The sequence below is a fragment of the Triticum urartu genome, chromosome 7A (genome assembly GCF_056163025.1).
Source record: "Triticum urartu cultivar PI428250 chromosome 7A, HENAU_Tu73, whole genome shotgun sequence".
Lineage (NCBI taxonomy): Eukaryota > Viridiplantae > Streptophyta > Magnoliopsida > Poales > Poaceae > Triticum > Triticum urartu.
Genome location: NC_141879.1, coordinates 723,353,040 through 723,367,028, shown reverse-complemented (window position 1 = coordinate 723,367,028; position 13,989 = coordinate 723,353,040). Strand labels below are relative to the sequence as shown.

Sequence of the window (13,989 nt, the reverse complement as noted above, 5' to 3'; positions counted from 1 at the left end):
AAGTAAACCACACCTACATATGCAAACTAAGTGTTATTTTTGACCTCAAATTGCATATAAATCAAATACTAGCACACACATATATATATATCCTCCCAAATTACTAAACTCACAAATTAATCACTATATAAAGCATTGCAAGAGCTAATCTAGCAATGAGAGATGAAAGGACAAAGTTGCTAACCTTTGTGATCATTTGAATGGATGGGGGCCTTCAAATCTTGACAAATTTTGGGCAAAATGTGTGATGAGCTCGAGAGGAAGAGGGGAAGAACAGAGAGGACAGGGGAAAGGGGAAGAACAGAGCGAGCTCGGGTGGACGAAGGGTTTATGTAGGACGACCTTTAGTACCGGTTTGTGCCAAGAACCGGTACTAAAGGGGCTGGAGGGGCACCATTCTGACAACATCCTGCCACCACTCTCATTAGTACCGGTTCGTGGCACGAACCGGTGCTAAAGGTTCGCCACGAACCGGTACTAATGAAAGCGGCCCGGCTAGCCGTTGGAACCGGCACTAATGTATACATTAGTGCCGGCTCAAATACAAACCGGCACTAATGTGCTTCACGTTTGACCCTTTTTCTACTAGTGAAAGGCCCCCCTGCCTGGGCTGCCGGCAGCGGCCACGTGGAGCCCCATCTGTCCCGGTTCTGGTTTGAACCGGGACTAAAGGTGGGAGGTATTAGTAACGACCCTTTAGTCCCGGTTCATGAACCGGGACTAAAGGCCCTTACGAACCGGGTCAAATGCCCTGTTTTCTACTAGTGTCCTGCCAAGTCTCGAGTTTCTGCAGATAACGTATTGTCGAAGCATGGTTGAGGTCTTCAACGTCCCTGCCTCTCTTAGGACAATTGAAATTGATAATTGCAGTAAGCTTGAGTCCTTCTCTAGCAGGAGGGTGCAGCAGGGACAATCAGCATCCTCCAATCATCAAGGATCATCTAGTATACTGGAGGTGTCATCATCAACACTAGGAGGCCTGGCAGAGCATTTATTAGGAGAACTGATATTAAGGATGTGTGATGGCTTAACAGGGGCTCTCCATCTTCCTCCGTCCCTCAAGAAACTAAAAATTGACCGCTGTCATGGGTTGACATCTCTCGAATCTTGCTCGAGATTGTTAGCCTTTGTCATAAGCTCGCGTCTACAGGCTAGATAGTTTTCCGTTTAAAATAATCGGTGCAGCTGGGTCGGATGTGACCCAGGCATGCACGTTGGTTGTGGAGGCGCATGTAGCGAGCCCTCCTTGTTTCCTTTCTGTTTTCTGTTACTCCCTCCTGGTCACCCGGCTCTCGCTATGGACGTGATCGCGGGGCAGCGCGATCTACGCGGATCATGGCGGCCGGACCGGGAGGGTAGACTAGCGATTGTAATCAGATAATAAGGAAAGAGAAAAAACAGAAAATCTACGCAGTTACGGCAGCACAAAATACCCTTCCAAGTTCGTCCGTGTTCATCTCGCCCTCAAGCTAGTTCGTCTCTCTCTCGTTCGATCGTTCGGCAACGACATTTGGCATCAGAGCCGTGGTGTTCGATCCACTCTCCGGTGGCCGGCGGTGTCCGATCCGTGGCGTACCATGTCGGATAGCGAGGAGGAGAAGAAGAACAAGAGCGGCACGAAGTTGCCGCTGAAGACGCCTTCATCCAAGGCGCCGCTCGCGCGCCTCACCGGCAGCGGCAGCGGTGAGTACCGCGTGGTGGAGCGCGTGGTACGAGAGGAGTCGGGGGCGTCCATGATGCTCACGCGCATGAACTACCAGGAGTGGGCGCTTGTAATGCAAGTCAAGTTGCAGGTCGCCCGCGTCTGGTCCGCGGTGACCGACGCCGCCGCCGACGAGAACGACGACCGGCGCGCGCTGCAGATCATTCTCACCGGCGTTCCGCCAGAGATGATGCGTGTGCTGGCCGCGAAGGACACGGCGAAGACGGCGTGGGAGACCATCAAGACGATGCGGATGGGGAGTGAGCGCGCCCGTGAAGCCAAGGCGCAAGTGCGCCGGCGGGAGTTTGAGGATCTCCGTTTCACAGATGGGGAGTCCGTCGAGGACTTCGGGCTGCGGCTCGCCGCCCTTGTCGCCGATCTGGAGCTGTACGGCGACCCCGTCACCGAGCACAAGGCAGTCCAGAAATTTCTCCGAGTGGTGCCGCGTCGGTACCGCCCAATGGCCATGGCGATCGAGTCCTTGCTTGATCTGAAAACCATATCCATCGAGGAGCTAGTCGGCCGCTTCTCTACATGTGAGGATCACTACGACCTTGACGACGGCGCGCATACCGCCGGGCGCCTCCTGCTCACTCATGAGGAGTGGCTGGCCCGGGAGAAGCTGGGCGGCGGTGGCGGTTCATCGTCCGGTAGCGGCGGCGGCAAGAACAAGTCGCCGGGGAAGCCCAAACCTCACGGCGGCGGCGGTGGCAGACCTGCGCCGGGCAGCGGCGGCGTGGGAGGATCCGGCGGCTCAGGCGGCAAGAAGAAAGGCAAATGCCATTATTGCGTCAAGGTCGGACACTGGAAAAAGGACTGTTGGTCATGGCTTGAGAAGCAAAAGGAACAAGGGAAGAAGGAACAGGCTAACCTCGTCCGCGAAGATCGCGACGAACACGATCAGGGCCTGCTCATGGCCGTGGTCACCAACGTCTCTACACCTGAGCTAGTGGTGCCCCAAGCTGTGTTCTTGAATGAGGAGAAAGTAATTCCCGTACCTTCACCCAATGGCCTTTGGTACTATGATACACGGGTGTCCAGCCATATGACTGGGGATAGGAACATGTTTTCCACACTTGATGAAGGTGTACACGGCACAGTGAAATTTGGAGACGGCTCTCTGGTGGCTATCAAGGGCAGGGGCGCTGTTGTGTTTCGCTGCCAGATTGGTGATCAACGTGCTCTCTCTGAAGTCTATTTCATTCCCAGCTTACGCAGCAATATCATCTCAGTAGGGCAGTTGGATGCGGGTGGATGCAGGATAGGGATTGAAGATGGGATCATGACCATCCAAGATCCGGGCCGGCGCATCCTGGCTCGCGTCAAACGGACGGCGAGCAGATTGTACACGGGCGTACTGAGCATTGACTCCCCGGCCTGTCTCCTCACCAAGACTAAAGATGTCACCTGGCGCTGGCATGCTAGGATGGGACACCTGCACTTTAGAGCTTTGCGAGCCATGTCTTCTAAGGAAATGGTACGTGGGATGCCGGTCATTGACCGCGTCGAGGAGTACTGTGATGGTTGTGCATTGGGTAAACAGCACCGTGTCCCTTTTCCTCAAGTGTCCGGATACAGAGCAGAGAAAGGCCTTGAGTTTGTTCATACAGACTTATGTGGGCCAATCACACCAACCACACCGGGGGGCAGTAAGTATTTCTTGCTGATAGTTGATGATTACAGTCGATACATGTGGTTGGAGTTACTGAAATCCAAGGATGAAGCTCATCAGAAGTTCAAGAAAGTGCAGGCAATGGCTGAGAACGAGGGAAAATGCAGGCTTCGGGCATTCCGGTCTGACCGGGGCGGTGAGTTTAACTCCATTGAGTTCAGAGGATACTGCGAGCAGCTGGGCATCAAACACTACATGACCACCCCATACTCCCCTCAGCAAAACGGAGTGGTTGAATGCCGGAATCAGACCGTCGTCGAGATGGCGTGTTGCTTGCTCAAAAGCATGGCCGTGCCGTCGTATTTCTGGGCTGAAGCAGTAAAGACTGCAGTGTAGCTGCTCAACAGAGCTCCCACACGCAGCTTGGACGGGGTGACGCCGTATGAGGCTTGGCACGGCCACAAGCCAAGTGTGCTGCACCTACGTGTGTTTGGGTGTGTGGCGCATGTCAAGAAGCTTGGCCCTGAAGTGACTAAGCTCTCAGATCGATCAACCCCAATGATCTTCGTTGGCTACAAGGAAGGAACCAAAGGCTATCGTGTGTACAATCCGGCTACACAAAAGGTACAAGTCACACGTGATGTTTTATTTGAGGAGAGCAGGCCATGGACTTGGAATGCACAGGGCGCGGTCACGCCACCCGCACCGACGACATTCACCGTGGTCTATGAAAATGACCATGGTGTGCACGAGCTGGACACGGGCTGCTCGCCTACACCTGCACCGAGGAGCGCAGCACCACCACCCTCTACAACACCATTGGGGTCGCCGCTGAACTCCGCCGACACGCCGACCGCATCGGCGCCCGGCATGTCGCGGACAGAGCCTTGCACGCCGGCTGCGGCGAGGGAGATGCGTTGGGCCACGCCGCCCATGCATGATGATGGGTGTGACGTTGACTCCGGACCTATACGGTACCGGCGCCTCTCCGATGTTCTCGACGAGACAGAACATGAGGCTGTATGGGAGGAGCCCGACCAGTGCTTGCTCACGGCAGAGGAGCCGCACGACATCACTGAGGCGCTGAGCGACGGGGCCTGGAAGGCGGCAATGGATGCGGAGATGGACTCCATAGGCGAGAACAACACCTGGGAGCTCGCCCACTTGCCGGCTGGCCACAAACCCATTGGCTTGAAGTGGGTGTACCGCGTCAAGCGCGATCCCGACGGCAACATCGTCAAGTACAAGGCCCGCTTGGTGGCGAAAGGGTATGTTCAGCGTGAAGGCGTGGACTTCGAGGAAGTTTTTGCGCCGGTGGCACGGATGGAGACCGTGCGACTGCTTCTCGCGCTCGCCACGCACTCCGGCTGGGAGGTGCACCATATGGATGTAAAATTCGCCTTTCTCAATGGTGACCTCGCCGAGGAAGTGTACGTGGCGCAGCCGCCGGGGTACGTCACCGTCGACAAGGAGCAACAGGTTCTGCGGCTTCGGAAGGCGCTCTACGGGCTGCAGCAAGCTCCAAGGGCCTGGTACGCGAAGCTGGACGAGACCATGAGCACGTTGGGGTTCACGCGCAGCCCACTGGAGCATGTCGTGTATCGCCGCGGTGATGCACACTCATTTCTGCTAGTGGGTGTGTATGTAGACGACCTCATCATCACCGGCACCAGCAAGACTTCCATCGGCGAGTTCAAGAATCAAATGCAAGAGCTGTTCAAAATGAGTGATCTCGGTCTCTTGAGCTACTATCTGGGCATTCTATAACCCTGTGTCAAAGGAGCTATGCAGAGAAAATTCTTGAAGCTGCTGGAATGGAAGGGTGCCATGGATGTCAGACACCCATGGAGTGTCAGCTCAAACTGAGGAAGAATGACGATGCAAAACTTGTCGACCCTTTTCTGTACCGCAGCATAATTGGTAGCCTAAGGTGCCTGGTGCACTCAAGACCGGACATCACTCATGCAGTTGGAATAGTGAGAAGATACATGGAAAGGCCTACAGTCACTCACTGGACAGCCGTGAAGCAGATACTTAGGTACGTGCGCAGTACTTTGAGCTATGGGTGCTGCTATGGGCGTGGTTCAGGGAAAAGTGAGCTGCTGGGCTATAGTGACAGTGACCATGCCGGCGACGTTGAGGATCGTAAGAGCACATCTGGTCAGATTTTCTTCCTTGGCAGCAATCCTGTTACATGGGCTTCCCAAAAGCAAAAGATTGTGGCAATCAGCTCCTGTGAGGCAGAGTACGTGGCTGCGGCATCTGCTACTTGCCAGGGCCTATGGCTGAATCGTCTGCTTGCTGAAATGAAGGGAGAAAAGGCTGGTGCGTTCAAGCTCTTGATTGACAATAAGTCTGCAATAGCGCTGGCGAAGAATCCCGTTCATCATGATCGAAGCAAACATATCGATGTCAAGTTCCATTTCATCCGAGACTGTGTTGAACATGGAGAGGTGCAGCTTGATCATGTGGGATCTGATGACCAGGTGGCCGATGCATTGACAAAAGCACTTGGGCGTGTGAAGTTCATTGAGCTGCGTCAGAAGCTTGGTGTCAAGGAAATCAGCAAGGGACGTTGAGCTTAGAGGGGAGAATGTTAGCCTTTGTCATAAGCTCACGTCTACAGGCTAGATAGTTTTCCGTTTAAAATGATCGGTCCAGCTAGGTCGGATGTGACCCAGGCATGCACGTTGGTTGTGGAGGCGCATGTAGCGAGCCCTCCTTGTTTCCTTTCTGTTTTCTGTTACTCCCTCCTGGTCACCCGACTCTCGCTATGGACGTGATCGCGGGGCAGCGCGATCTACGCGGATCATGGCAGCCGGACCGGGAGGGTAGACTAGCGATTGTAATCAGATAATAAGGAAAGAGAAAAAACGGAAAAGCTGCGCAGTTACAGCAGCACAAAATACCCTTCCAAGTTCGTCCGTGTTCATCTCGCCCTCAAGCTAGTTCCTCTCTCTCTCGTTCAATCATTCGGCAACGACAGAGATAGCTCCCACTGTTGGAGCATCTCGAGCTTTTGAAATGCAATACTCTGTTATCCCTATCGGATGGGCCACAAGCATACTCATCTGTCAACTATCTTAAGATTAGGAGCTGCCCTAAGCTGAAGACCCTCCCTGAAAGCCTGCAGCAAAGGCTGGGCAGCATACGATCTGTCTACGCAGATGCCAAATATGATGACGGTAAGCACACCAGAAATTGCCTTCTCTATTTTCCCTTACTAGTGAGTAACTGGGTATTAAATGTGGTAGTCAGGTGATTATAATAGCATCACTTGTAGCACGGCAGAAAATTGGAGCAAATTAGATGTTACTTAACCTAAAAAAGCATATGTCTTATTTTATAAATGTTCCTCTAATTTTTACATTATTGATCTGTGCAGATAAGCCTATGCTGCTGAAACCGAAGACGTGGAAATATGCCATCTGTAAAGATTAGAGAGCTACAAAAAGAATCATGGGAATCCTAGTATGGAAGTTGTGATGCAGGTTTGTAATCTAAAAACATGACTATACTGCAGTAACCCTTTAATTGTTCTTTTCTTTTGCAAGAATAAGCTGGTGGAATTTGATGATTCTTTGCAGAATTCTCCCAGCACAAATAGACAGGGAAGAGATCACCCGAAGTGGAGTCATTCTCTTGTAAGATGCGCACTGGAACTTGTTGCCATGTTGAACTACCCCATTAGTAATCAGAAAGCTCTCCTATAATACTATGAGCTATCATTCTGTACCAAGAAGAAGATCTCATTTGTACAACACTTTTGCTTCAGTACACCCCCCCCCCTAATACAAGAAGGGCTGAGATTGCTCGATACCCCTTCGTATTTTTTTTGCGGGGAAACACAGAGAGCTTTTTATTCATATGAAGGCATTCTCAGGACAATCAGCCAAAAGGCTGGTCACCAAGAAGCTAGGAGTCTCCTCAAGCCAGCTATCGGTCACATTCAGAGTGCAAGCACGCTTTGCACAAAGATGCGCCGGGACGTTAGCTGACCTGTTTACATGCTGAATATCAAACAGAGTATAGCTCTCCTATCTCTACTAATAAAGGAGCCACAATTGAACGAGAATTGTGGCGAGTGGTCTAGAGCGTCACCATCTCCAAGCAATCAGTTTCCATTATCACATGCGAAAATCCTCGAAGAGAAGCAAACCGAACTCCATCTCGCAGTGATAAACCCTCCATAATCAAGGGATCAGAGATACCCAAATATGGTTTGCACCAAGCTCCCAGGAGCGCCGAAGAGGATCGAGCCACCCCTCCTGCACCGCCCCTGCCATCAGCCAAATTTAAGGCTCCATCCGTGGTGATCTTGACAACACCTTCGTCAGGTGGTCTCCAGCCGAAACCAGGCAAAATCAACGCATCTCTCTGTGGTAGATGAAGAAGGGTGATCGCCTCCTTAGTGGCGCTGATCGTAGCCGTAGGATTCCTTCCCTCTTCGCCATGTTTGATCCGGTTCCGGGAGTGCCATATAGACCACATTATGGTGGTGATCTTCGCGCGGTCATCGTTTGTAAACCGAGGATCACATGTGATATCCCGCGCCCATGAGTCTGGATGAAGACGAGGCAATCTGAGGTCAAACCATGCAGCCGCTTCCTCCCAGAAGCACTTCACATGTGAGCAGTGTATGAGTGCATGCTCCAGATTTTCATCCATAGCCAAACAAACTTTGCATTGACGAATCTCTGCAATATGTCGATGGTTAAGAGTGGCTTCGTCCGGAAGAATTCCACGAAGAACCCTCCACCAGAACACTCTCACCTTCGGAATGACATTCAACTTCCATAGGGATTTCCACATCTGTGTATCATCCTCTGAGGTCCCGGTAGCCGTCCCTTCCTCTAGAGCAACATGCTCTTTCTGAGTCACGAGAGCATGGTACGCCGACTTCACAGTGTAGTTCCCCGATCTTTCAAATGCCCATGCAAGAAAATCATCTCCACCTCCTTGCCGAATAGGGATGTTCAATATTGCTTCAGCATCAGGCGCAATGAAATTATACCGAACAAGATCTTGTCTCCACGACCAGTTAGAAGGATCAATAAGCTCAGACACACGCTCAATAGTTGTATGTTGAGGCCGAAACATAGGAGACATAGATATTGTACCTGGGATCCACTTATCATTCCAGGCTGATATGGAGGAGCCATCGCCCACTCGAAAGATCAGTCCGGATCGAAGGGCTTCCCTTCCCGACATGATCACCCTCCATGTGGCCGATGCCGACTTTGGTATAGTAGCATTCATGAAGTCAGTGTCGGGGAAGTAACGACCCTTGAGAACTCTTGCACATAGGGAACTCGGGTTGGTGATGAATCACCATCCGTGTTTGCCCAGCATAGCAAGATTGAAAAGATGCAGGTCTCTGAACCCCATCCCCCCTTGCACTTGGGTGTAGCTAGCTCCTTCCAGGACACCCAATGCAATGATTTTTTGTCAAGAGAGCTACTCCAAAAATATTTGGCCATTGGTGAAGTAAGACTCTTACAAATTTTCTTGGTCAGTAGGAATGTACTCATTGGATAAGTAGGAATTGATTGAACGACAGATTTGAGAAGAGTCTCTCGACCTGCACACGCCAATAATTTTTCCGACCAGCCTTGTATTTTCCCGCGAGCTCTTTCACTGATATGATCAAATGTACCGCTGGTAATCGACCCACAGCAGTAGGGAGCCCCAGGTATTTCTCACTGAATGCTTGCACATGGATATTTAATGTTGCTTGCAGAACCTGCCTCAACGAATCAGGAGTGTTAGTACTGAAGTATACTGAACTTTTATCATGATTAACACTTTGGCCCGAAGCCTCTCCATAAATCCTGAGAATCTCATTGAGTCTAAGAGCACTTGGATTACTTGCATTGATGAAAATCAAACTATCATCTACAAATAATAAATGTGTGACCCATGGTGATCTATAACTCACCCTCAGACCCCTGTCTATGGTTACTCCACTGTAATATTTTAACAGCGAGGAAAATCCTTCCGCACATATCAGAAAAAGAAATGGTGAAACTGGATCACCTTGTCGGAAGCCTCTGGATGGTGTGAAGTATGGTAGAAGTTCACCGTTGACACGCACCGAGAAGCGCACCGAGGAGACGCACTTCATTATCAATCTAACAAAGCTCATACAGAAGCCAAGTCGAGTTAGTATAGCTTCGAGATAATGCCACTCAACGCGGTCATATGCTTTCATCATATCGAGCTTGACCGCGCATGAATAATTCTTGCCCTTCTTCCTCCGCCTCATCGTATGTACACTTTCATATGCAACTAGCACATTGTCAGTAATAAGGCGGCCGGGGACGAAAGCACTTTGCTCTTCACTTATAACCTCATCCATAATGCATCTCAAGCGATTGGTGATTGCCTTAGCAGCAATCTTATACAAAACTGGGCACAATGCAATTGGACGGTATTGAGAAATTGATTGGGGGTGTCTAACCTTGGGGATGAGGGTAATAGAAGTGCCATTCAGTCCCGATGGCAGCTCCACCCCATTGAGAAAATCAAGCACTGCCGCGGTTACATCATTACCAAGTATATTCCAATGACGCTGATAAAAACATGCAGTAAACCCATCAACACCCGGTGCCTTCAAAGGAGCCATTTGAAACAATGCCACTTTGACTTCCTCCGGGGTGTAGGGTTTGGATAGTTCTATGTTCATCGCTTGTGTCACTTTGACTGGCACATGTGATAACAACAGCTGGGGATCCGCAAAACCCTGTGATTCATAAAGTTGCTGATAGAAGGTCTGTACCTCCACTTTATCCTCGTCTCCACTAGCGCAAACCGTGCCATCAGCTCGGCGAAGATCTGAGATCTTATTCATACGTTGTCGTTGAGCTGCTTGCGCCTGGAAATATGATGTGTTGCGATCGCCCTCTCGGAGCCACGGAACTCTCGAACGCTGTCGAGTCCAGATCTCCTCTTGATGCAAGGCCTCCTTCAGTTTTTTAACAATACTTTTCTCCTCATCCAAAGGCCCAGTACCTATAGCCTGACACCGAACACGGTTCAGACGTTGTTGGAGTTTTCTGACAGTACGTGCCAAACAACCAAATTCCTTCAAACTCCACGGCTCAAGGGTTCTCTGCAAAGTACCAAGCGCCGAGGCAATGCCTTGGAGGCCCGGAGTCCGTGGTATGCCCCGCCAAGTCTCCTCCACTAGGCGGTCATAATCTGTATGTGTCTGTCAGATATTTTCATAGCGGAATTGCTTCTTGGCCCTAGGCCGATCTGACAGTACCTCTTTGATTTCTGCTATCACAAAACAGTGGTCAGACTCAACTGAAGGAAGATGTCGAACCCGTATGTGATGAAAAAGTTGCAGAAATTCCTCGTTCGCAAAAGCTCGATCTAGCCGTGCCTTGACATTTAATTCTCCCATCTGATGATTATCCCATGTGTAGGCCGTGCCAGACCAGCCTAGATCTTGGAAAGAGATGTCATCCACAACCTCCCTGAATGACCTCATGTGAGTTTCAGATCGTGCCGCTCTGCTGAAGTGCTCACATGCATACGAAGTTTCATTAAAATCTCCCATGCACAACCAGGCACTATGGGGTATGTTATGCAAAGTACGCAAGAACCGCCAACTGTGTTGTCTCTCTTCCGCTCGCGGTGCTCCGTAAAAAACCAGTAAAACACCACATAAGCGTTCTGATTATTACTATGAACCAATACATCAATATGATTCTTACTGAAAATTTTCAAATCAACGGTCACATCTCTGGACCAAAAAAGACCTATGCCGCCACTAAGGCCAACATTGTCAACTGCAAAACTGCCTGCAAAACCAAGCGTAAACTTCAGATCCTCAACTCTTTTTGCTCTGATTTTAGTTTCCATTAAAAAGAGAAGGGAGGGGCCTTCAAGCTTCACGATACTACGAAGCTCCCGAACTGCCTCGGGGTTCCCAAGCCCCCGGCAGTTCCAGCTTAAAACACTCATTATGACTGGCAGGACCGCGACGCGGTCTCTGCCGAGTTATCTGGTGTGGGCTTGTTCTTCTTGGGTTCACGAGCAAAGTCATCTCCCTCTGTATCGTTGCTAGCTGTGGTTGGGTCCTTGATGCTTGCACCCGCGTCCCCAATTGGATCGACCAAACTCCCATCTGTAATCAACAAGGGTTTAGCCACGGGTTTGTAGACTTGATGTGGAGCTTCTTTATGCTTCGGTGGCTGCTTGTTCTTCATAGGAGATGTCACTTCCTGCCCAGGTTCCTTGTTAGTACTAGAGTTCTTTGTGGTTGGCTTGCTATTAGACTTTGGTTCCCTGGAGGAGTTGTCGCTGGCTGGCGTCTTCTTTACATCATCCGACGCACGAAGTTTAGAGCCAAACGGAAGCTCACCCTTGTCATCGCGTGAGCCCGGGGTAGCACAATAGAGCTCTGAATGCCCTAATCTACCATAGGAGAAACAAAAGTAGGGAAACTATTCATATTGAATGTCATACAAGTCCGTCTTCTTTCTCCTGGCAGAATCGATCAAAATCCACCTTCTCAAAGGCTTGTGAACCTCAATTGATATCCTTGCTCGCAGACAACCACCATTATGATTAAACTTGACAAACTGGGCGTTTTTATCCTTCTACTTAGCGATCGACATCCACCACGCCTCATCCCTTAGGTTATAGGGTAAATCCATAACCCTAGCCCAAATCTGCAGACGATCGAACTGGACCTTATCAGGCCGCATACATTCGTCAAACTCAGTGAGCACCACGGCGTTCTTACTGATATGCCATGGCGAACCGCCCCACACTCGATCTTTGTCCCTCTGATTCTCAAATTCTGCTATAAACATGTTGACGCCCACTGATCTAAACTGCAAACCACGCGGGTTGCCCCATGCCGGCCGAAGCGCATTAGTGATGGTCTGGATGTGTAGATGGTTCCGGTAGAGCACCTTCCCGGCCAAAAGCCACTTCGCCGGCGTCCCCTCGACGCGATCGTCAAGGATCAGAGGAGTAGCCTCTTCCTCGGATATATCAAGTTTCCCCAAGGCCTCCTCGAGTCTCCTTCTGGTGGTGCAGCCCGCCTGGGGATCGCTCCTCTCCCCCGAGCCCGCGGCGCTAGGCGCAGCCATGAGCCCGGAGCACTTCCCTCTTCCGCTCTCTCTTGCACCGGCAACGAGTCGTAGGGCAAAGTCGAGTCCACGTCAAACCCTAATCGCCGAAGCGCCGCCAGGGGTTTTTAGGGTTTGGGGAAAAAACACGGACACACAAAATGGCTCTCGGGGGGGGGGGGGACCAATCAAACTCTCGATACCCCTTCGTAAGCAGGGGCATGATGGCCATATCTTGAAAAAGAGCCCACCCGCCGCCCGCCCCACACGCCTCTTATATGTAGAAGAATACGTTCATACGAAACACCAGGTGAGGCATGTAGGGCACCCGTCAAAGAAAAAAATGCATGCAGGGCTGGCCAGGCCGCCGCGAATGGCCTGCCCGACCTGTTTTCATCTGCGCGCTGCCCATGCTGCCGCGCTGCACGGCCTACGCCGATTCCGCCTGCGCCATTGCGCCGCCTGCCCCGCTGCGCCGCCGCCCCGCCAGCCCCGCTGACCCGACCCTCGCACACCCCCGGCGGGTCGCCTGCCCCGCCTCCTTCCTACAAAAGAACCACCCCGCCCGGCGCCTCTTCTCACGCACGCAGAAACTACCCCACCCGGCGCCTCTTCTCATGCACGCACATACCCAACCACAACTCAAACCCGACATCAGTTCTGCCGGTGGCGCAGCTCTGTCCGGCGCAATGCCCGGCCGCGTCCATCTCCGCATCAGCCACTCCAGCCGCTGCCGCTGAGTTTCAGATTCCACCAGAACTGGCGGCGATGCAGGAGGAGGGCGACCAGTTGGAGTCACCGGGTTTGATCCGCACGATCCGGAACTCGACTACGGAGAGGGCGACCCATTGGAGTCACCGGGTTTGATCTGCACGATCCGGAACTCGACTTGGGAGACCGTTTGGATGCCGCCGGCGGAGGTGGTTGACCCGAGGGACCTGAACGATGAGCCGGGGTACTGGAGGCGATTAGGGAGTCGACTGATCTGATAGCGCAGCAGTCAGCGACCGCGGCAGAATTTTTCGCCCACTTCGCCGGTTCCGATGACTCTGACTCCGATGGCGGCGAAGACGGCGGCGGAAACGGCGGCAAGCCCATAGTGGTAGATCTGATTAGCGACGAGGAATAGTTTGATTTATTTTAGTGTATTTTAATTTCGAATGTAATATTTCGTTGAACCAACCATGTAAAATATCGTAATGAGTAAAGGAATGTTCGAATAATTTATCAATTATTTATTAGTGTCGTGGATTGCATTTCAATTAGATAGAAATATGTATGAAAGAACGCACGAGCGATCCTTAAACACGACGAAAACTTGCATAAATTTGTTTTGTACAAATTGATCTTCATTGCCGAAATGGAAAAAAGAAAATTATATGCATTTGATCGACAAAATGGAAAAAAAAGAGAATTATATGCATTTGATCGACGAAGTGGAAAAAAGAGAATTATATGCATTTGACCGATGGAAAAAAACCCAATGCAAGCTTAGCCTGCGGGTGCGACCCTCATGGTTATGAATTTCCTCTGCCTTCTCCCTACCCTAGAGCAGACAAACCGCCTGAACCGTATTATTCCTGAAGCAC

General features: G+C 51.1%; 1 pseudogene; it reads left to right on the top strand.

Moving 5' to 3' along the window:
• The first annotated feature begins 5,158 nt into the window (after positions 1–5,158).
• Positions 5,159–5,893, top strand: LOC147962266 (secreted RxLR effector protein 161 pseudogene; annotated as a pseudogene).
• Positions 5,894–13,989: the final 8,096 nt, after the last annotated feature.